The 25,468-nt window shown below is 40.0% G+C and overlaps 1 long non-coding RNA gene across 21 annotated transcripts in view; it reads left to right on the forward strand.

Moving 5' to 3' along the window:
- The window catches only part of LOC132674323 (uncharacterized), a 60,346-nt gene extending 35,199 nt beyond the window's left edge, over positions 1–25,147 (forward strand). For 18 of the 21 annotated variants that reach the window (XR_014136267.1, XR_014136268.1, XR_014136261.1 and 15 more), the window contains one exon: positions 1,840–3,641. This is a non-coding gene — a long non-coding RNA (uncharacterized LOC132674323). Of the gene's footprint in view, positions 1–1,839; positions 3,642–24,590 lie in introns of those variants that run through there. The other 3 variants (XR_014136262.1, XR_014136249.1, XR_014136264.1) reach the window with 1 other exon arrangement.
- Positions 25,148–25,468: the final 321 nt, after the last annotated feature.

The following is a 25,468-nucleotide window of genomic DNA, read 5'->3' on the forward strand; positions in this document are numbered from 1 at the left end:
CCTCACACCAGTCAGAATAGCTGTCATCAAAAAGACTGGAAATATTAAGTGGTGACAAGGATGTGGCAAGAAGAGAGCCCTTGTGCACTGTTGGTAAGAATATTAATTGGTGAAACCATTGTGGAAAATTGTATAATGGTTTCTCAAAAAATTCAATAAAAACAGAACTAATATGATCCAGTAATTCCACTGCTGGGTATTTACTCAAGGAAAGTGATCAAAATTTTAAAATGTATTTGCACCACTATGTTCACTGCAGCATTATTTATAGTAACCAAAGTATGGATGTAACCTTACTGTCCATCAGTAGATGAATGGAAAAAGGTTTGGTATATGTGTTACACACACATACACACAATGAAATATTACTTGGCCATAAAAAATGAAATCTTGTCATTCATGACAGCACAGATGGACCTAAAGGATATTGCTAAGTGGGATAAGTCAGAGAATGGCAAATATTAAGTGATTTCACTTACATGTGGAATCAGTGAACACAAAACAGAAAATTTCATAAACACGCAATACACATTGGTTGCCAAACAGAGGATGTTGGGAGATGGGCACGATACATGGGGGAAGATTAAGATTAAAATTTTTAGTTACAGGGCACCTGGCTGGCTCAGTAGAGCATCTGACTCTTGATCTCAGGGTCATGAGTTCAAACCCCACACTGGGTGTGGAGCCTACTTTAAATTTATAGTTACAAATAAGTCAATGGGAATGAAAAATACAGAGAATATAGTCAATAATATGGTCATAATTTGGGGGACAGATGGTAACTATAGTTATCTTTGGCATCGTATGCAGTACAGAATTGCTGAATTGCTATATTCTACCCCTAAAACTAATATAACATGGTATGTCAACTGTGCTTCAATTAAATACACACAGACACACACAGACACAGCCTTAACAATTCTACTAGGACACTCTTACCACTTCATCATTCACAGTTGTTTGCTGTAGGTTTCTCACTGTTTTTAATAGCCAGTATATTCCTGTATTTCATAGTTTGAGACTGTATGCCTATGAATTTAAATATTCTTCCTGTATCATCTGAAATGGCCATATTTGTTCACTGATAAAATTCAGATACTTAAAACTGCACCTTGCTCATGATAGGTACATAATAAATATTTGAATGAATTAATACAGGAGTTTACTTTCTAACAAATATGGTAATTTCACTTTTCTTCCAGCTTTATTAATATACATAATAATGTGTAAGCTTAATGACCACATGTTGATTTGATAGACTTCTATGTTGCAAAATGGTTACTTACACAGTGTTAGTTAACACCCACATGACTTCACATAATTATTTCTTTTTTTGTTGTGAGACAATTGAAGAGTCTCTGTCAACAACTTTCAAGTGTGTAGTACAATAGTATTAATTGCAGTCACCGTGCTGTAGAACCTATTCAGAACTGGAAGTTTGTACACTTTGATCACATCTTACTTCTCAAAATCCACAACACTAACCTCCTGGAAAAGCTCTCCAAGAAAACGTTCATGTCCCGGATAGATCACACTGAGTTTAACAGATATAACACTGCAGTCTGACAAGTGGACCCCTAAGTTGATCTCTGTCTTGCCCTGATCTTTAAACTGTCTTTGTAAATGTTCTATCTTGTTCCCACCACATAAGGCCTGGAGGTCACATCCAAGGTGTGTACCCTCTTAGGACCCATTAACTATAACTTCTCTCATAAGCAAGGCAGCACTGATAATATAATATTTTAGCCTAAACTTCCATAAAAAAACAATCTTTCAAGCATAGCCATACTTCTGTTCACTGTTCTCATTACTTCTGTTCTGGGTGCTTTCATTTTACAGGCTGGAGGCCCAAACCCTGGAGGTAGTTTATTGTTTCAACCAAAGAGCAAATGCTGAGACCCATATCCAAGTAGTTATCTGCTGGGAAAGGATACCCCAGGCCCACATCCCAAATGGCATCACCTGTGCACAGAATCTCATTGCTGGCAGGGATACTGGCCTAAGATGACATCACTCCCTCCGAAGATCTCCCGAATAGAAATGACTTCGCCCAGTTCATGAGCTTCTGCACCAGCAATATCCGTGGCTGACCCTCCTAATGCAGAAAGTAGACAAAGGACAATATTGCTGATCTTCTTTTGATATTCTGTTTTGTTCCTGAGCTGCTTGCAGTCTGCTTAGCCCATTATCCAGGCATACCTGCATTCTGCCAAAACATACCCCCACGCTGCCATGCTTGTAGGGGAATCTGACAGAAAACTATTTGTGTCTTTCCAAAAATAACTTTTTTCCAGGAGATACCTCACTCCTATTAGTCTGCCTCTTAACGCTGTGGGAAGAAGACCACTCTCCAGCACCTTCTACGGCAGCCCTCCATCTTTCCACCATGACCTCCTGCCCTGCATCACCAACCACAAAATACTAATCTTTACATCTATTATCATTAGCTCATGGCCTCCAACAGTGTAACTGCCAAGCTTGCCGCCTTGAATATTGTCAAATGCACACTTTATAAGTCCACAAAGATACTGTTAGAGTCCACAAAATAATTTCGTATCTTTACATAGTACCTACCAGATTTAATAGAGACCTTGGTTATGGGCTAGCCTACGAGGACTTCTTATACTCCCATAATGTTTTCCATGTATTCCATGGCAACTTAAGCCACACTCTCTGATAATCACCACTACCATCACCCCAAAGTTTCCTTACTATCGAACCATCAGAAGATCAGTTGCCTTAATCATGTTCTCTTTTGCTCTGTGTTTATGATGCTTTGACACTTTAGGGATCAATCTGTCCAGGAAGATACTGCTCCTTCAGGTCTGGCTAATCCCTAAAGATAGTAAACAACTTGATCAAGAACATTTCTTTCTTGTGGAAACCAAATCATCCAGTATCCAATATCCCCAACCTCCTTTAACTCTTACGTGCAAAGCCAGTATTTCTCCTAAGTCAACCCAGGGCCAGATACCAGAAAACTAGATACATTGCCTATGACCCAAAATCTGGTGGCATTAGTCAAACTAGTCATTTCTGTTCAGCCCTACCTTGCTCTTTCAGTGGAAACCCAATGAAGACTGTGGCCTGTGTTTTCTCCTTTCTTCAGACCAATTCTGAACCCTCATGGGGAGTCATGCTGTCTACCCTTTGGGCTGTGGTAAACTTTTCCTTCAGTGTTTTTAATCTCCCTGTGTCTTTATTCACTTTCAGAAATTAAGATCAAGGCACCAATCTACCATTTCTTTGCTTTTTTCATAAGTTTTACTACCTATGTATAGATCCCAAAGCAAAGTATTTCCCTCCTTAGTTGATTTTTGAACTATATATAAAAGCTTGTTACTGAGTCATTCCTTTGTTATTTTATTCACTCACTGTGTATTAGTGTTCAAACTTATTAGGTAATTACAATGTTTTTCCAAAGTGTTTGTGCAATATCTCTGTGGTTTAATTTGCCTTTCCCTATTACTGATGGTATGAACATCTTGTCAAGTACTATGGCTATTTGTTTTCCTCCTTGTTGGAATACCAGTCATAGCTTTGGCTAATTTTTCTAATAGTTGTTCTTTTAAAATAATTTTGAAGTCTTTTGTTAATGTGGTACTCCTCATTCATGAATAACAAGATTGCATTAGTTTCCACTTAATGTGTTTTCAGTTTTGATATAGTATCTTAAGAAGAATATCTTTTTTTTTTTTTTTTTTAAGAGAGAGCACTAGCTGGGGAGTTGGGGAGAAGGAGAAGAGAGAGAATCTTAAGCAGGCTCCACACCCAATGAGGAGCCCTGTGTGTGCCTTGATCTCACGACCCTGAGCTGAAATCAAGAGTTGGATGTTTAATGGACTGAGCCACCCAGCACCCCAAAGAAAGATTAATTTGGGCATAGCTAATTTTGTTTCCAAAATTTTCTTTTACTCTGTGGTCATAAATATGTTCACCTGTCTTGAATTCCCAAATTTTTATACTTTTTGTTTCTCATTCATGTGCTTAATCCATTTAGAATTGGCTTTTCTTTTTGTTACCAATATGTCTAATTTTGTCTCATCCACCATGAACATAAAATTGTCACAAGACTATGTATTGAAAATTTTGCCTTTCTCTGAGAACACAGAGAAAGGAGAACTCTTGTACACTGTTGGTGGAAATGCAAACTGCCAGTCTGAAGAGCTGGTACAGCCAGTATGGAGGGTCCTCAGAACATTAAAAGTAGAACCACCCTGTGATCCAGTGATCACACTACTTGGTATTTAGCCAAAGAATACAAAAGTATTATTTCACATGCACCTCTGTTTATAGCAGCACTATCTATAATAGCCAAATTATGGAAACAGCCCAAGTGTACATTGATGAATGGATAAAGAAGATGTGGCATCTGTAACAATGGAATACTAGCCATAAAAAGGAATGAAATCTTGCCATTTGCAACAATATGGATGGAGCTGGAGAGTGTTATGCTAAGCCAAATAAGTCAGCCAAATATCAGATTTCACTTATCTGTATAATTTAAGAAAACAAACAAGCAAGGGGAGAAAAAGGAGAGGCAAAGCAAGACTCTTTTTTTTAGTGTTTATTTTTGAGAGGGACAGTGCAAGTGGAGGAGGGGCAGAGAGAGAGGGGGACAGAGAATCTGAAGCAGGCTCCAGGCACTGATCTGTCAGCACAGTGCCCAATGTGGGGCTTGAACCCACAAATTGAGAGATCACGACTTGAGCTGAAGTCGGATGCTTAACTGACTGAGCCACCCAGGCACCCCATAAACAGACTCTTAACTATAGAGAACAAACTGATGGTTACTAGAGGGGAAATGGGGGGGGGGGGATGGGTGAAACAGATGATGGGGATTAAGTAATGCACTTGTGATGAGCACCAGGTGATGTATGGAATTGTTGAATCACTATTTGTACACCTGAAACTACTATTACACTGTATATTAATTGGAATTTAAATGAAAACTTTATTTTTTTAATGTTTATTTATTTGGAGGGAGAGAGCATGGGCAGGGAGGGGCAGAGAGAGCCGGGTAGAGGATCGAACCAGACTCTGCACTGACAGCAGCAAGCCTAGTGTGGGGCTCAAAGTCATGACCTGTGAGATCATGACCTGAGTTGAAATTGGAAGTTCAACTGACTGAGCCACCCAGACTCCCCTTAAATTATTAAAAAATAATAAATATAGTGAGTTTAAAAAAAACATTTTTTAAAAAGTTTGCTTTTCTCTACTGATTTGAAGTGTAACATCAGCCATCGGGAGAAAAATCCATATAAATTTGGATCTGTTCTGAAGATTGTATTTTATTCCTTTGGTCAGTTGGGACTCATCTCTGCATGACTACCTCTTGCCTTCATTATACTAACTTTAACTGTGTCTCTTAATGCTGGAGAGTGCTATTTTTTTGTGGCATTTTTCCTTTTTTTTTTTTTTGCAGTTTTTTTACTTTTTTTAATATTAAATATAATTTATTGTCAAATTGGTTTCCAGAGTGCCATTATTCTTAAGGAATGCTGTCTTTCCTTGGTTGTTTGCTAGAATTTGGAAATTACAGCACAGTTAGAGAAAAAGTTGGTAGACTAGTACAAAGGACTCCAATATAACTACTCAGATTCACTAATTCTTAAAGTTTTGCTACTTCTTTCTCATTCATTCTCGCTCTCCTATTTCTTCTCATACATGTGTATTTTCCTCCTGAAATGTTCAAGGGTAAGTTGCATTCACCATGCCTCTTTAACCCCGTATTATTTTCAGTAGGTGTTTCTGAAGCACAAGAGTGTTATCTGATTTATAGTCCATATTGCTTTTATCAGCTGTTTCATGTTCTTATGGTAAAATTTATCCTTCAGTTCAAAGCCATATATTGATTTCAATGGCCATGGTACTTTAACCAACTTCAAATATTTTCCTTAACTTTGTCTTTTATGATATAGACAATTTTTAAGAATACAGCAATTTCCTTTGTTGAATAGCTTTCAACTGCTGTTTGTTTCTTTTTTAAGCTCCATGTTTTATATAAAAAAAAAAATTCATGTTTTATATTTTTGGCTGAATATCAAAAAAGAGACATATATATCAAAGATAGCACCTAGACAGAAGCCAATGAAGTCATTTATTCCAACATTGTTAATGTTAGTTTTGATTACTTTGGTAAAATACGGTAGGTGTCTGGTTTTTACTTGTACAAGTCTTATTTTCCCATTTATAATTAGTTGTGGGAGATCCATATATATTTTTATGTCAGTTTGTTGATTTCATCTAATGCTTAGTCTACTTTTGATGAGATGTTAGCTGAATCTCTGAATCTCTAAATCATTGTAAGGAGAATTTGAGTTTCTGGTATTGGACTTTACAAAAACCATGGTGTTTCTTCCTATATATTTATGTCTTCTTCAATGGAGTTCAATATTTTACAATTTTTTTTTTAAAGAAACAAAAGGAAAAAAAAGATAAAGCTAGCCCAATTTCTTACAATTTGTTCTTAACATTTAATAAACTTTTATATTCACCTTGCTATACATTCGATCTCCAGAATCTATTCATCCTACATAACTGAGATTTTGTGCCCTTGATCTACATTTCCTGTTACTTCTACCCCACCCCCACCCCACCTAGCCTTTTGTAAGGATTATTTCACTTAGCAGAATGTCCTTCAGGTGTATCCATGTGGTTACAAATAACAGGATTTCCTTCTTTTTATGGCTGAATAATATTCTACAACACATACATATCACATCTTATGTATTCATCTATAGATGGACAGGAGTTTTTTCCATATCTTGTATATTGTGAATAGTGTAATTATCTTACTTTTAAATGTTATACCTTTTAATTTTTCTGATTGTGTATTGTATTTTATCCAGCTACCTTAGTAAACTTTTTTTAAAATTCTAATTTTTAGATGTTGTTTTGGTTTGACACATAGGCAATCATATTATCTATAACTAATTACAGGGGTTTTTTTCATACTAATTCTTACTTTATATATTTTTCCTGATACCAATAGAACAATACTTCCAGTACATTGATGACTAGAAAGTAGTAAAAACAGCATATTTGTGTTTTTCTTCATCCTAATGGGATGTGCTTTCCATCTTTACCATTTATTTTGTAGGTTGTTGTAAAGGCTTTTAGTAACCCTATTACCCTACTTCTCATAGTTTGGGTAGGCTTTCTCCTGAATGCCTTCTGAACTTCTTAAATGCATTCCCTTTATTCCTCTAAGATAAATTTGTTCACTGAAATTATTCAAGTATGTAGAACTGTACCTGCGTTAGGTGCTTATTATTTGTTTTTTTTTTTTTTTTTTTTTTTTTAACATTTTTTATTTTATTTTTGGGACAGAGAGAGACAGAGCATGAACGGGGGAGGGGCAGAGAGAGAGGGAGACACAGAATCGGAAACAGGCTCCAGGCTCCGAGCCATCAGCCCAGAGCCTGACACGGGGCTCGAACTCACGGACCGCGAGATCGTGACCTGGCTGAAGTCGGACGCTTAACCGACTGCGCCACCCAGGCGCCCCAGGTGCTTATTATTTGAATGAATAAATGAATGAATGGAAGCATTTAAAAAAATTTTTTTTATGTTTATTTATTTTTGAGAGAGAGAGAGAGAGTGCCAGCAGGGGCGGGAGTCAGAGAGAGAGAGTGAGACACAGAATCTGAAGCAGGCTCCAGGCTCTGGGCTGTCAGCACAGAGCCCAATGTGGGGATTGAACCCATGAACAGTGAGATCTCAACCTGAGCTGAAGCAGATGCCCAACCAACTGAACCACCCAGGCACCCCAAGAAAGCATTTAAAAAAATCAACATGGTATACCTTAGTAGAAGATGACAGCATAGTAGGAGGACGCTCAGCTCGTTTTGTCCTTCAAACACAACTAGGTAGCTACCAAATCATTCTGAATACCCCACATATCAACCTGAAGTCTGACGAATAAACTCCACAACTGAAGGGAGAGAAGAAGCCACATGGAAGAGGGTAGGAAGGGGGGAGACATGGTTTGGGGAAATGGATCACAGATGCTGTGATCACACAGAAGGAGGAGAGGGCAAGAGAGGAGGAGCACATAAGGGAACGCAAGGGAGAACATTTCCCCAGAGCCATTGGCTAGGAAAATGAGAGGGGCTGATTTTTGTGAGTTTCTGCAACTAGTGGAGCTTAAAGACTGGAGGCTTTTTTTAAACGTTTATTTGAGAGAGAGTGTGTGCAAACGGGGTAGGGGCAGAGAGAGAGGGAGAGAGAGAACCCCAAGCCCAAGCTGTTAGTGGGGCTCGATCTCATGAACCATGAGATCATGACCTGAGCCAAAATCAAGAGTCATGTGGATAGGTCTCTTAGGATAAAGAAAGCAAAAGCAAAAGCAAAAATAAACTAGTGGGACTACAATAAAATAAAAAGGTTTTGCACAGCAAAAGGAATGATAAAATAAAAGGCAACCTAGGGAATGGGAGAAGATATTTGCAAATGATATATCTGATAAGGAGGTAACATTGAAAAATATAAAAATATAAAAAGAGCTTATACAACTCAACACCAAAAAACTCCAAACAATCTGATTAAAAAATAAGTAGAGGTGCCTGGATGGCTCAGCTGGTTGAGCATCAGACTCTTGATTTTGGTTCACGTCATGATCCTAGGGTCGTGGGATTGCACCCGTGTCAGGCTCTGCACTGAGCATGGAACCCAACTCATGCTCTCTCTCTCACTCAAAAAAAAAGTTTAAAAAGTGGACATAGACATGTTTCCAAAGAAGATATATAGATGGCCAACAGACACGTGAAAAGATGTTCAATATCACTAATCATCAAAGAAATGTGAATCAAGAATGCCTGGGTGTCTCACTTGGTTAAGCATCTGATTTTGGTCAAGACCTCAGAGTTTGTGAGTTTGAGCCCCACTTCAGGCTCTGTGCTGACAGCTCAGAGCCTGGAGTTTGCTTCAGATTCTGTGTCTCCCTCTCTCTCTCTCCCTCTCCTGCTCTCTCTCTGCCCCTCCCCTGCTTTTGCACTTGCTCTCTCTCTCTCTCAAAAATAGATAAACATTAAAAAAAAAAAAAAAGAAATGCAAATCAAAGTCACAATGAAATATCACCTCACACCTGTTAGAATGGCTAAAATAAAAAATGCAAGAAACAGACACCTGGGTGGCTCAGTCAGTTAAGCGGCCAACTTCGGCTCAGGTCATGATCTCATGATACATGAGTTTGAGCACCACATGCAGCTCTGTGCTGACAGCTCAGAGCCTGAATCCTGCTTCAGATTCTGTGTCTCCCTCTCTCTCTCTGCCCCTCCCTTGCTCTCTCTCTCTCTCTATCTCTCAAAAAATAAACATAAAAAAATTTTTTTTAATGCAAGAAACAACAAGTGTTAGTGAGAATGTGGAGAAAAATGAACCCTTGTGCATAGTTGGTAGGAATGTAAATTGGTACAGCCATTGTGGAAAACAGTATGGAGGTTCCTCAAAAAATTAAAAACAGAAATACCATATGATCCAATAATTCTACTAGTGGGTAGAATTCCCCACACAGGGAAAACTAAACCACTAATTTGAAAAGATATATGCACCCCTATGTTTATTGCAGCATTATTTACAATAGCCAAGACATGGAAGCAACCTAAGTGTCCCATCTATAGACCAATGGATAAAAAAATCAGGTATACATACACAATGGAATATTATGCAGCCATAAAAAAGGATGGGATTGTGCCATTTCAGACAACATAGATGGACGCAGATCATATTATGCTAAGTAAAATAACTCAAAGACAATTATCATATGATTCTCTCATAAATAGAATCTTTTAAAAAATGAAAAAGCAAAATCAGAATCATAAATACAGAAAACAAACTGTATACACACACAATGGAATGTAAGTCAGTAAAAAAAAAAAAAAAAAAATGAGATCATGCCATTTGTGATAACATGGATGGACCTAAAGGCATTATGCTAAGTGAAATAAGTCAGATAAAGAGAAATACCATATGACCTAACTTACACGTGGAATACAAAAACAAAAACAAAAACAAAACAAGAAACAAACTAAAATACAGAGAACAGGTGTTTGCCGAAGGGGAGTTTGAAGGGAGATGGGTGAAGCAGATAAAAGAGATTAAGAGATACAACCTTCCACTTGTAAAATAAATAAGTCACAGAGGGTTAGGGTTAGGGTTACAGTCAAGAGTTTGTAACAACACTGTATGATGACTCGTGGTAGCTGCAATTATTGTGCACATCAAGTAATATACAGAATTGTCAAATCAATATGTCGTATGCTTGAAACTGGTATAATGTTGTATGATAGTTATACTCAATAAAAAAGAAAAAAATGAAGGCTGAGTGATATAAGGAAGGAAATAACAGAGCAGAGCAGAAAGACATGAAATAATGACTAACAAGACATTACAAATGATCAGTGAGACCTAGAGCTCTCTCTTTTGAAAGATAAACAAAATTGACAAACCTTCAGCTAGACCCATCAAGAAAAAGAAAAGACTCAAATGAGAAATGAAGAGGAGGGGCACCTGGGTGGCTCAGTTGGTTAAGTGTCTCTTGATTTTGGCTCAGGTCATGATCTCACAGGTTCATGAGATCAAACCCTGCATCCTGCTCATGCTGATAGGGCAGCACCTGGGATTCTCTCTCTCTCTCTCTCTCTCTCTCTCTCTCTCTCTCTCTCTCTCTCTCTCTCTCTCCTCTCTCAAAATAAATAAACTTAAAAAAAAAACCAAAAAAGAAATGACGAGGAAACAAAAATATACCACAAAATATACTACATATACTACAGAAATACAAAGATTCTTAAGAGACTACCATAAACAATTATATGCCAACAAATTAGAAAACCTAGAAAAAAAAAAAAGGTTGAATTCCTAGAAATATACAACCTGCCAAGACTGAGTCATAAAGAATTTAAAAATCTAACAGATCAAGGTTGAATCAAGAATCAAAAACATCCCGACAAACAAGAGTCCAGGATCAGCTGGCTTCACTAGTGAATTCTAACACTTAAAGGAGAATGAATTCCAATTCTTCTTAAGCCTACACAAGACAGAAGAGGAGGGAACACTTCTAAGTTCACTTTATAAGACCGACATTATCTTGATACCAAAACCAAACAAGGGTGCCACAAGAAAAGAAAATTCCAAGCCTATATTCCTGATGAATATAGATGCAAAATCCTTCAATAAAATTTCAGCAAATTGACAATATAGGCAAATTACTACACAATGAAGTGGAATTTATTCTTAGGGATGCAAGGATGGTTCAACATTGCAAATCAATATAATACATCACATTAGCAAAATGAAGGGTAAAAACCATACGAATTACTATCTTGTGCACCTGAAAATAATATAGCACCACAGTAACTGAAATTAAAAACTTTTAAAAAATCACAAAAAAGTCACACACCTAAAGTGTGACTTTGGCTGAGGTCATGACCTAACCGTTCATGAGTTCAAGCCCCACATCAGGCTCTCTGCTGTCAGCACAGAGCCCGCTTCAGATCCTCTCCCTCTCTCTCTCTGCCCCTCGCCCACTCATGCTCTCTCTCAAAAATAAACATTAAAGGGGCACCTGGGTGGCTCAGTCGGTTAAGCGTCCGACTTCAGCTCAGGTCATGATCTCACGGTCCGTGGGTTCGAGCCCTGCGTTGGGCTCTGTGCTGACAGCTCAGAGCCTGGAGCCCGTTTCAGATTCTGTGTCTCCCTCTCTCTCTGCCCCTCCCCTGTTCATGCTCTGTCTCTCTCTGTCTCAAAAATAAATAAACGTTAAAAAAATAATAAATAAATAAATAAACATTAAAAAAATAAGAAAATCAATTTAAAAATCACAAAAACCCATATGATCATTTTAATAGATGCAAAAAAAGCACTTAATAAAACCCAACACTGATTCATGATAATAACTGTCAACAAAGTGGGTATACAGAGAATGTACCTCAACATAATAAAGGCAATTTATGACAACCCCATAAATACCATCATACTCTGGGGAAAAGCTGAAAGTTTTTCCTGTAAGATCAGGAAAAAAGCAGCAACTCCCACTCTCATCACTTTTATTCAACATAGTATTGGAAGTCCTAGCCAGAGCAAGAAAAAATAATGCATCAAAATTGGAACAGAAGAAGTAAAAAATGTCACTATTTGCAGATGACATTATAGGATGTATAGAAAACCCTACAGACTCCACCAAAAAACTATTAGAACTAATAAATGAATTAAGTAAAGTTGCAGGATGCAAAATCCATATACAAAAATCTATTGTGTTCTATACACTAATAATGAATTGTTAGAGAAATTAAGAAAACAGTCACATGCACAATTGCATCAAAAAGAATAAATTACCTAGGGGCGCCTGGCTGGCTCAGTCAGTAGATCATGCAACTCTTGATCTTGGCGTTGTGAGTTTGAGCCCCACACTGGGTGTAGAGATTACTTAAAAATAAAATATTTTTTTGGGGCGCCTGGGTGGCGCAGTCGGTTAAGCCTCCGACTTCAGCCAGGTCACGATCTCGCGGTCCGTGAGTTCGAGCCCCGCGTCAGGCTCTGGGCCGATGGCTCGGAGCCTGGAGCCTGTTTCCGATTCTGTGTCTCCCTCTCTCTCTGCCCCTCCCCCGTTCATGCTCTGTCTCTCTCTGTCCCAAAAATAAATAAAAAACGTTGAAAAAAAAAATTTATAAAAAAAAAAAATAAATAAAATATTTTTTTAATTTTTTTTTAATGTTTTTAAATTTATTTTTGAGACAGAGAGAGACAGAGCATGAACAGGGGAGGGGCAGAGAGAGAGGGAGACACCGAATCGGAAGCAGGCTCCAGGCTCCGAGCTGTCAGCACAGAGCCTGATGTGGGGCTCGAACTCATGGACTGCGAGATCATGACCTGAGCCAAAGTCGGATGCTCAACCAACTGAGCCACCTAGGTGCCCCAAAAATAAAATATTTTTTGAAAAAGAATAAAATACCTAGGAATAAATTTAATGAGGGAGGTGAAAGACCTGTATGGTGAAAACTATAAGACAGTGATGAAAGGCACTGAAGACAAAGAAATGGAAAGATATTACATGCTCACGGATTGGAAAATATCCATACTATCCAAAGCAATCTACAGATTCAATGCAATCCCTATCAAAATTCCAATGGCATTTCTCACAGAAATAGAATAAACATTCCTAAAATTTGAATGGAACCACAGAAGACCTTGAATAACCAAAGCAGTCATGAGGCAAAAGAACAAAGCTGGAGGTATCACACTTTCTGATTTCAAACTGTTATCAAAATTATACAGAGCTAGAGTAATAAAAAAAAAAAAAAAGTATGGTAGGGGCGCCTGGGTGGCTCAGTTGGTTGGATGACCGACTTCAGCTCAGGTCATGATCTCACAGTCTGTGAGTTCAAGCCCCACATCGGGTTCTGTGCTGACAGCTCGGAGCCTGGAGGCTGCTTCGGATCCTGTGCCTCCCTCTCTCTCTGCCCCTCCCCCACTCATGCTCTGTCTCTGTCTCAGAAATAAATAAACCTTAAAACAAAAATAAAAACAAAAACAAAAACGTATGGTATAGACACATGCATCAGTGGCACATAATAGAGAGCCCAGAAATAAACTCATGTATTTTTGGTGAATTAATTTATGACAATGGAATTAAGAACATACAACAGGGAAAAACAGTCTCTTCTATAGATGGTGTTGGGAAAACCGGACAGGCATGGGTGAAGAAGTGAAAACGGAGGAAAAAAAAAAAAAAAAAAGAAGTGAAAACGGACCACTATCTTACACCATATACAAAAATTAACTCAAAATGGATTAAAGTCTTGGGGCGCCTGGATGGCTCAGTCGGTTAAGCGTCCGACTTTGGCTCAGGTCATGATCTCACGGTTCATGGTTCAAGCCTTGTGTCAAGCTGTGTGCTGATAGCCTGGAGCCTGCTTCTGATTCTGGGTCTCCTTCTCTCTCTCTCTCTCTCTCTCTCTCTCTCTGCCCCTCCCCCACTCATGCTCTGTCTCTCAAGAATGAATAAAAAAATTCATGTTAAAAATGTTTTAAAAAATGTTAAAAAAAATTTTTTTAATGGATTAAAGACTTGAGTTTAGGGGCACCTGGGCGGCTCAGTTGGTTAAGCATCCAACTTCAGCTCAGGTCATGATCTTGCAGTTCATGGGTTCAAAGCCCATGTCGGGCTCTATGCTGACAGCTTGGAGCCTGGAGCCTGCTTCTAATGCTGTGTCTCCCCCTCTCTCTCTGCCCCTCCCCTACTCATGCTGTCTCTGTCCCTCTCAAATATAATCACTAAAAAAAAAAAAAAAAAAAAGGTTAAGGGGCACCTGGGTGGCTCAGTCAGTTAAGCATCTGACTTTGGCTCAGGTCATGATCTCAAAGTTCATAAGTTCAAGTCCCGCCTCGGGCTTGGAGCTTGGAGCCTGCTTCGGATTCTGTGTCTCCCTCTCTCTCTGTCCCTCCCCTGCTTGTTCTCTCTCTCAAAAAATGAATAAACATTTAAAAATTTTAAAAAAAATATCAAGAGAGAGAGGAAAATCAAAACCAGGAAAAATTAGTTCTAGTTTTGGAAAAGATGAAATAAACACAATTTGGCTCATCTGTCCCACTGAGTGAAGGAAGGTATAAAAAGCTTGGACACAATGCCTGGAACAGCTATTTGAGGAATCCAAAAATAAATAAATAATTGCAGGTAGACTGATGAAAAACCTCAGATTTCAAAGTACCACCAAACAGGCAGCAAATTTACCGGTTTTTCCCCCTCTGGTATAACCTGGCCTGGACTCAATGCAGTTGAAAATCCAAAAGTAGGTATCAGCAACAACAGACCTTGTTCCCAAAGATGCCCTCAGATCTTGGCACGAGCAGTAGGTAGTCAGGCTCTCAGTCTTAAGTGAGAGAGAGAAATACCAGTTTTTTGTTTTCTGCATTTTTTTATACCGCAGCCTTCAAGAGATCTTTTGGCAGCCGTGAGACACACCAAAGACCTTGAGAACTGGACCAAGACCTTGAGAACTGGACCATAAGCTAGATGACCCTCTAGGTAGAACGGCTTCTAGGTAGAGACATAAAGAAAGCTGCATAGGTTGTGAAAATTCACATTGAAACCACAACCCGCAGAATGCAGACTGAAACTCTTGAGCTGATTCTACCTGGTCAATTGCCCGGTAAAAGAAAGAGACCGCATTCTCCACAGGATTTAAAGGCCCAGAGTGTCAAAGTATTAAAAATGTCCAGAATATAATCCCAAACCAATCAATTATATGAGCAACAGAGCTTGGGCTTGTGTGTGACAAGAGTGTAGCATAAGTACGTGACAGTAAGGGTTTTTTTAATTGTAATGTAAGTGCTTGAATTTGTGAATCACTCTGGGCTTGCTCCTTGGTCTGTGCTTTGCCCTGCAAGAAAAGGGGGATAAAAGGGGCACCCGAGTGGCTCAGTGGGTTAAGCATCTGACTTCAGCTCAGGTCACGGCCTCATGGTTCATGAGACTTTAACAAGGTCTCTCCAATTTTGGACGCTTAACCAACAGGACCACCCAGGTGCCCCTCAAAAATTCTTCTACACCCAGAAGAGAAATGGGGGTTTCAGGGCAAACAGTGCCTCCCAAATTGGAGAATTACAAGCAACTGAATCACAGCATTCTAGATAGAAACCAATGACCACAAACCTCTGTGGCAACAATTACCAAAACAGAGAACACTGAACTGTAACAGACAAATTGGTGAAGGCCAGCAAGGGCAAATCTGACAGGTAAAAATTCCAGTTATTGAGAGCACATCCCGCCCCCCCCCCCCCATTTGTGGGTTTTACCTGTAGGAGCTCAAGCAGCTTCTCACCACAAATGTTGGAGAAAAATTCCCTCAAACTTCTGGAAGGGTGAAGGTAAAAGGAATCATGTTAAACGCCAGAGCATCCTAATGTTCTTAACGAGGTCGGCCCTCACGAGAAACTATTTAACCGGAGTCTGACCTGCTGGGGATTTATGGGAGCCTAACTCACCTGCAGGAAGGGATAGACACAACTCCACCCCCGGATAACCTCCACGTGGGAGATGGAAAACACCTCCAGCCAACTCCAGCAATCCCATCGCACCAAAGAGGGAGAAAAACAGGACCACGTGTGAAATTCACAATTCAGAGGCAAAACGTCACCAGAGAATGAGATCTACTCATAGGTCTATACAGTGCTTCCCTTTCCACCAAACCTTACTACTATCAGCTAAAGTCTTACTTATGGCAGTTTTGTTTACCTAGTTGTTTATAATCAACTATGAAAAAAATGTAAAACACACTAAAAGGGGAAAAATGCATTTTGAAGAGATGGTACAAACATCAGAACTAGACTCAGAGATGGCAGGCATGTTGGAATGGTCAACCCGGGAATTTAAAACGACTGTTACTAAGATGCTATGGTCTCTAATGGATAAACTAGACAGAATGTGGAAACAGATAGTCAATATTTACAAAATCCACAAATACTACATTATAAGAAAATATTCTGAATTTTGAGTCTAACTTTGAAATAGGAAACTTCCTGTAAAAACACAACTCGCGCACACTGACTTAAGATGAAATTGGAAACCACAGCAGTCCTCAAAAACATAACACCATCTGATGCTTGCTTCAAAATCATTCCAAGAAAAGAAAACAAACCGCAATAACTGGCGACAGCTACTCCAGATGCAGATAATGTAGCCAGTGAATTTTCTCTTATATGAAAGAAACCATTCTGATCATATGGAAATGCTTTTAAAGTTTATAAAAAGAGGGAAGCCACCTGGCTAGCTGTCAGAAGATCATGTGACACTTGATCTCTGGTGGTGAGTTTGAGCTCCATGTTGGGCATAGAGATTACTTAAATTAATACAAATTTTAAAAAGGGGTGGGGCGCCTGGGTGGCTCAGTCGGTTAAGCGGCCGACTTTGGCTCAGGTCATGATCTCACAATCCGTGAGTTCGAGCCCCACGTCGGGCTCTGTGCTGACAGCTCGGAGCCTGGAGCCTGTTTCAGATTCTGTGTCTCCTTCTCTCTTACCCTCCCCCGTTCAAGCTCTGTCTCTCTCTGTCTCAAAAATAAATAAACGTTAAAAAAAATTTTTTTAAGGGTAGGGGAATACTCCTATGTTCACGTAAAAAACAGATGAAGTAAGAAAAGAATATTACATGCTAATGTTAATCAAACATACAAAAATCTCTAAAATACCAGTACATAGAGTACATTCCAAAAATTTAAAAATATGGGACACCTGGGTGGCTCAGTCATTAAACGTTCAACTTTGGCTCAGGTCATGATCTCACAGTTCGTGGGTTCAAGCCCCGTGTCAGCCTCTGTGCTGACACCTCCCCTCCAAGCTTGGAGCCTGGACCCTGCCTCAGATTCTATGTCTCCCTCTCTCTCTGCCCCTCCCCCACTCTCTCATACTCTCTCGCTCTCAAAAATAAACATTAAAAATTTTTTTTAAAGAAAATTTAAAAATATAATTCTTTAGGGGTGCCTGGGTGGCTCAGTTGGTTGAGCGACCAGTTCTTGGTTTCACCTCAGGTCATGACCTCACAGTTCATGAGTTCAAGCCCTAAACTGGGGTCTGAGCTGGTGGCTCAGAACCTGGTTGGGATTCTCTCTCTCCCTCCCTCTCTCTGCCCTTCCCCCATTCATGCATATGTATGTGTGTGTGTGTGTGTGCACTTTCTCTCTCAAAATAAATAAACTTAAAATATTGTAATTCTTTTTTTTTTTAATTTTTTTTTAACGTTTATTTATTTTTGAGACAGAGAGAGAGAGAGACAGAGCATGAACGGGGGAGGGGCAGAGAGAGAGGGAGACACAGAATCGGAAGCAGGCTCCAGGCTCTGGGCCATCAGCCCAGAGCCTGACGTGGGGCTCGAATTCACGGACCGCGAGATCGTGACCTGAGCTGAAGTCGGACGCTTAACCAACTGAGCCACCCAGGCGCCCCTAAAATATTGTAATTCTTTATGTCCAAGTTGTGTTTCCCTAGAATTACAAGGTTGCTCTAACATTGGAAATTCAACCAATTCACCACATTTGTTTTTTAAAGAGTCCTTTTATGCATTTATTCATTCAAATACTGGGTATCTATCATAGGGAGGTACAGTTCTAAGGACTTGAATTAGATCAGGGAACAAATTTCATCATTTCAGAGGAATCAGAGGAATGCACATAATTAACTCAGTGATCATTCATGAGAAAGCCTCCCTAAACTATGAAAGATAAAATTTATAACAACATTAAAGCAAATGGTAAAGATGGAATATATATCCCATTGATATTAACAAGAGGTATGCCGATTTAATGACTTCCAGTCATTAAAAAGTCTCCATTTTTCTGGAGATTTTATTTAGTCAGTAAAACAAGAAAAAATACAAATGATCTAAGGATTGAAGTGGAAAATTAAAACTGTCGTTATTTAAAATGATGCAATTGCCTATGTGGGAAACCCAAAAGAATACATAAAAATAAGAATTTTAAAGAAAATTTAGCAAGGCTGCTAGATATATTTCAATATATAAAGACCACCTGCATTTTGTATACTGACAATCAGAAAATCTAAATTAAAATGTATGAAATACATGTGTGATAAAATTATACTAAGAAAATTTTTTAAATGCTTAACACTAGATCTAAAACCATGCACAGCTTTTGTGGGGAGAAAATTACAAAATATTGAACCCCTTTGAAGAAAACTTAAATGGGGAGAATCATCTTGGTCTTGGATTGGAAAGCCCAATACAAAAAATACTGCAGGGGCGCCTGGGTGGCGCAGTCGGTTAAGCGTCCGACTTCAGCCAGGTCATGATCTCGCGGTGCGTGAGTTCGAGCCCCGCGTCAGGCTCTGGGCTGATGGCTCGGAGCCTGGAGCCTGTTTCCGATTCTGTGTTTCCCTCTCTCTCTGCCCCTCCCCCGTTCATGCTCTGTCTCTCTCTGTCCCAAAAATAAATAAAAAAAAAAAAAAAAAAAAAAAAAGTTGAAAAAAAAAAAAAATACTGCAATTCTTGGGCACCTGGGTAGCTCAGTTGAGCACCTAACTCTTGAGTTTGGCTTAGGTCATGATCCCAGGGTTGTGGGATCAAGCCCCAAGTCAGGCTCTGCATTGTGCATGGAGCCTGCTTAAGATTCTCTCTCTCCCTCTGCCCCTCTCCCCTCCTTGCATTCTTTCTCCCTCTCTCTAAAATAATTTTTTTAATTAATTAAAAAAATACTACAATTCTAAAAATGATTTAGATTCAGCAAATGTCTAATCAAAAGTGACCAAGTAGGGGCGCCTGGGGGTCAGTCGGTTAAGCACCCGACTTCGGCTCAGGTCATGATCTCACAGTTCCTGGGTTCGAGCCCCACGTCTGGCTCTGTGCTGACAGCTCACAGCCTGGAGCCTGCTTTGGGTGCTGTGTCTCCCCCTCTCTCTGCCCCTCCCCTACTCACGGTCTCTCAAAAATAAATGTTAAAAAACATTTTAAAAAAGTGACCAAGTATTCTTGGAGAACCAAAAACAACCAAACAAAACCCCAAAACCTGATACACAAATATAAATGATCTCCCACAACTTCCTGATAATACAAAGGAACTGCACAATGCAAGGACTAGATCATTCTATCTTCCAATTAAACTGGCTATCTGTGAGCCATCAGGGACATAAAAGTTTTAACCAATGTCCTTTCGAAGAGCCTTGAATTGTGTATTTTCTTTAATGTTTACTTATTTATTTTTGGGAGTGAGAGAGAGCGCAAGCTGGGGAAGGGCAGAGAGAGAGGGAGACAGAGGATGTGAAGCAGGCTCTGTGTGAGAGCCTGATGTGGGGCTCAAACCCATGAACTGTGAGATCATGCCTTGAGCTAGAGTCGGACTCTTAGCTGACTGAGCCGCCCAGGTGCCCCATCAAACTGTGTATTTTGAGAAATGAAATGTGTGCCTTGGTTACTATTAGTAATGTCAATAATGTCAAAGGAAATGCGGAGTGACCTGACAAGACTGTGTATTGTGGCCTCCAATACATGCAGAGATATGTAATTTAGGTATCTGTGAGGCAAGAGATTCCCAGAGTTCTTGGCCCAGAAGAGGTCAATATTTAGACAATGGCTGAACAGTTCATAATAAACATGAAGCTAGGGCCATTTATTCACCAGGATATCCAGAGCCAAGATGACTGCCTGGGATTTGGCCGGGTGCAATGTTTCTCAGGATCCTTAAGTTTATTTATTTATTTTGAGAGAAAGAGAAGAGAGCAGGGGAGGGGCAGAGAGAGAGGGAGAGAGAATCCCGATCAGGCTCTACACTGTCAGCACAGAGCCCAGGGTGGGGCTTGAACTCACAAACTGTGAGATCATGACCTGAGCTGAAACCAAGAGTTGGATGCTTAACAGACTGAACATTCCAGGAGCCCCGTGGAGTCCTATTTTTTATTAGCAACATCCTGGTTAAGAGATAGAAATCAGTAACATTCTACTGTGCCCCATCACATATGATGGTTAGCAGTGGAATTCATATAGTCCATGAACTCTCATTACTGTTTACTACCCAGGTAGCCAAGGGGTAGATGGATGGATGGGTGGATGGATTTACCTACTTATGCACTTATTTTCAGTTTTAAGAAAAGGCAAAACTGGGTTATTTAATTTTGAAGCAGTGGAGATAAACAACTCTTTAGTAATGGGGTTTATATGAGTTTTAATCCTTGGTGGCCTTGTTGTAACTTACGTTGGGCCATATTATTTTAACAAAGAATTCACAGGGTCCTATCTCATCAACAAAACTTGTAAGTGCCAAAGAGTTACCTTAATTTACATTTATTATTTATTGTTGTCATAGATATATCCAAGATGATACATTTTAGGGCAATAGGTAGGTATTAGGGAAATTCAGGCAAGACTACAGTTCAAGTGAGGCATACCTATTAATCCTCTATTTTTAATTACTTTTTAAAGATTATAATGGATACAATGTTTACATTTGGTGTGATCCCCAGGTATAACTATGTTTGAGCCACAGTACTGATTAAGTCTATGAAGCTTTTTCAATTAGTGCATTTTAGCAAATGTTAATTTAGAAACTACGTTGAAGAGGCACAAAAGCCAATCAATGTCCCTTTTATCTTTTTCTTACATATTTTTTGAGTACATAAATTCTATCACATAGTGATCATACATTTGATTATTACATATATAACCAAGTTATATAAATTCTTAGTATATGAAATTTTTTTTTAAATTTTTTTTTAACATTTATTATTGAGAGACAGAGAGACACAGAGCGTAAGCAGGGGAGGAACAGAGAGAGGAGGAGACACAGAATCCGAAACAGGCTCCAGGCTCTGAGCTGTCAGCACAGAGTCCGACGCGGGGCTCGAACCCACAAACTGTAAGATCATGGCCTGAGCCGAAGTCAGTCACCCAACCAACTGAGCCACCCAGGCGCCCCAGTATATGAAATTTTAATATACACATTTTGGAATTCTAATTGGACCTAATAATGGGACTTTGTTTTAATGATTATAGAATTTATTTCAATTCTATATTACAATATTATGTATAAACATCTTTTATTTATTTACCTTTTATTTTCTCCCCCGAACCTAGGGATTTGTTGTTTTTAAAATCAATAAGTAATCTAAGAGCACTATGGTTTCTATACCTGGAACCTGCTCTGTACATAAAAGTTAAAGATCTCTTTTTGGGGGGCAGAGAGTGCTTCCCCAAAAAGCTGCAATCTTTACTTTTTTTTTTCCATTTAGTCTCCTGACAATGATTGTTTCCCTTAAAAAAAAGAAAAAGAAAAAATGGGGCACCTGTGTGGCTCAGTCAGTTAAGCATCCGTCACAGTTCATAGGATCGAGCCCTGCTTTGGATTATCTCTCTCCCTCTCCCTTTGCCCCTCCCTCTCTCTCTCTCCCTCAAAATAAATAAATAAATAAACATTAAAAAAAGAACTTAAAAACCACAAAAAGGTATTTACCTGATAAGCTCCTGTGGTGGTCCTGAGTGGCCCCGTTGTGACCATCAGCCTCTCTTTCTAGGCTATCCCTATCAACTTCAGAGGGCCTGAGATCTAAATCCAAGAGAAAAATAATGGCAGAATCCAGATTTTGTGATAATTTGGTTTGCGGGAGAATGCTTTTTAGCATGCTGGTCAGCAGCAGCACTCGGGAGTGCCCACATACGCTGACCAGGAGATTGACATCCTCATATGAGCTGAGAAACCTCCTCAAAGGTCTTAGGGAAGCAAAAACAAAATGCCCCCCCCCCCTTTTTCATTACACATTGCGCCACCAGTCTCCATGGATGGGATCTTTTATTTTTCCCACCAAGAAAAAGTTGTGATAGAAGCAAAGAAAACATCATCAAAGGGATTTGCCTTTAAAGCAGCATATACATTTTTGAAAGCCAGGGTTATCCACAGGGTGGGCCCCCTCCACCTAACTACTGATGAATAAGATAGGTCTGGCCAAATTTCAAGTCAAAAAAAAATTTTTTTTTAATGTTTATTTATTTTTGAGAGAGAGACAGAGCACGAGCAGAGGAGGGGAAGAGACAGAGAGGAAGACACACAATCTGAAACAGGCTCCAGGCTCCAAGCTGTCTGCACAGAGCCCGACGCAGGTCTTAAACTCAGGAACAGTGAGATCATGACCTGAGCCGAAGTCAGACACTTAACCAACTGAGCCACCCAGGCACCCCAGCAAGTCAAGTGGATGAGTGTTTCCCAAGGGTCACAATTCCCAAGGACAGTCAACAGCTTTTAATGGCCTGTCAGTGGAACACATATTCACATCAGACCTACTTGTCCATCAAAGTAGATTTCTCACAAAGGGCCACCACCTGGGGTTCAATGCCTGGCTCCTAAGGCCTCCTTGGTGGTGCTCTAATGGCATTGATTTCAGGCTAGTGGACCAGTCTCAGCACCGTCACAGTAGCCTGAGGATAACCACTCTGTGCTTCCCACTCTCCAGGAGGCCTTCACTGTGCCTCTTTTAATATATGCCAATTGTCCCTAGATGCTTCTGTGATTTCCCATCCAGTAGGACATCTTTGTCATTAATAAAATGTTGACTGGGGGTCTCTCATACACCCAATCATAGTAACTATACAAAGCAAGAATCTGGGATCAATCTCTTACCACCATTTAGGTTGGAAAACCATGAAAGGACGTGCAGACACAGCACAAGGCAGTAAAGGCCAAAGTGCAAGTTCACCAGTAGCCAGTACTATTCTCAGGCAGAACTTGCTGTTTGGTGTAGTCAGTGAGCCAAGAGCAGCCTAGAGGCATGCACCCCACTAAAACACTGAGTCACCTTGTGCCAAATGATTTGTGCTGGGGTCTTAAATTATAAAGGTGACTGGATGGTAACACAGGTTAATGCCACTGAAAGTTTATCATGCACAGTCCCAAGAGAAGGGGGCACACCAGCTAACGCAGGATCACATAGGGAATCACCAGGTCAGGAGGCAGAAACAGGAGTGAAGGGAAAGCATAGGTCAGAGCTGTGTTGGGGGTTCCTGCAGGAAAGGCAAGACAGACCAAGGTAAAGCTAAACATTGTGTCATTTGAGTAATTCCAGGGGGCTCTGGATCATAGGAGTTGCCTGCTACCTAGCCCTAGGTTGATTTAGGGCAGGAGGAATATTGGATCAGAGTGTGGCAGTTAAGATAAAGGAGGTGATTGGAGTATGGGTTCTGGAGTGGTTGGTCTGCATATGAAAGGTGAGCTTCCAAGGAAGTTATTTACCATCTTTAAGGATTAGCTAGTCCTGCCTTTCCCTCTGGAGACAGTCATTAGCTGAAAGGTAAAACCAAGATGGCACTTACAAGGACAGCAAAACCTTGGATTGTGAGTAACTTGTTCTGTGAGTGTTCCGCAAGAGGAGCAAACCTTTCTAATATGTTTTAACTTGATAAATGAGCGATGCCTTGCAATACAAGTAGTGCATCACGCCAAACATCACATGATCACAAATGAGCCAATGGTTCTCTCTCCTTCTCTCTGCGGGATTGTGGGTGATTGTCTCCCATGCTCCGATGCTCAGTCCCAGGCGAGGTGTTTGGCAGAAATCAGTGATTGTTCAGAACACTGGAAGATGCCCACAACTGGCACTAGTGTAGTTTTTGTCACTTCAGAGCACCTAGGGACAGTCCCTTGCTTTTCCATACAAGAGTAAGCTTGGGATGGGAATGCTTTGCTCCATTCTAGGTCAGCCTGCCTGCAGACATGGACCCTTTCCTCTGCTGTCCTATTGCCAGTTACATTAAATACAGTATATGACAAGAGTTCATTAATACAGTACTATAGTCAACACCCATAATAGTGAAAGTCGTTCCTACACAATAACCCTCCTCTCTTGCCTCCCTCACACCAGCCAAGAAGGCTTTCAAAGTTAAATCCAGGTTAATTTATTTTTCTTTATATTTTGCATTTTCTTTACCATTCTGTATTATATTACAGTATTACAGTCATTTTTATAGGAATATTTTTGGGTTGTGGAATGAATCATCTGAGTCTCCATGATTTCTTATGGGGAAACCCACTTTGATATACAGTACTGTATATCCAGGAGCTATGGAGGAAGAAGCAATCTGATGTAATGTGCTTTCTTCTCAGGGTGCACTGCTGACAGTTCTACCAGCTCTCTGAGCTTCACAGGGCCCCCCGCCCAACGCAGCATGATAAAGCATGCAGACTGGGGTACAAAGCCAAGCCATGTCCTATATTGGATTCGTGTGCGACACAGTGGCCCAGTTTCTAAGGGTGCAATCTATGACAAGCCTGTCCACCATGGTGTTAACCAGTCAAATTTTGCCCAACGCCTTCAGTCTATTGCAGAAAAGAGAGCTGAATCCCACTGTGGGGGCTCTGAGAGTCTTGAATTCTTACTGGGTTGGCGAAGATTCCACATACTAATTTATCGAGAAACCCTGACACCCGGTTGATCACCAAACCAGTCCACAAGCATAGGGAGATGGGAAGCCCAACATCTGCAGGGGCAAGAGCCGTGGCCTTGGAAAAGGTGACAATTTCCACCACACTATTAGTGGTTCTCACCGGGTGGCATGCAGTGGACCCAATTGTCTCCAGCTCCATTATTACTGCTAATCTAACATTTGTAAAATTCTTACCTAATAAACAATTTATGTCAAAAAAACAAATTAGCTAGTCTTGGGAGGGGCAGTCATCTCTTGCCAGGCAGCAAGACCCCAAAGATGTTAAAGCAATATAATACACAGAAAATTAAAAATATGATGAATACAACAGCTAAGCCAATGTCCAAAAACAATAGTTTCCTCCTGAACGGAAGAAGGTGATGCAAGAAGGACGACTCACATGGGTAAGGCAATCTTCCACCTTATTTATCTGGAAGGTGGATACATATGGACCCACCATTTTGTACTTATTAGCAGCACTTAAGGATCTTCACACAATTTTCTGTTTGCATGCTAGAACTATAAAATTTGAGAGTGGAAAATACCAGGGGCACCTGG

The sequence above is a fragment of the Panthera onca genome, chromosome A2 (assembly GCF_046562875.1).
Source record: "Panthera onca isolate mPanOnc1 chromosome A2, mPanOnc1 haplotype 2, whole genome shotgun sequence".
Classification (NCBI taxonomy): Eukaryota; Metazoa; Chordata; class Mammalia; order Carnivora; family Felidae; genus Panthera; species Panthera onca.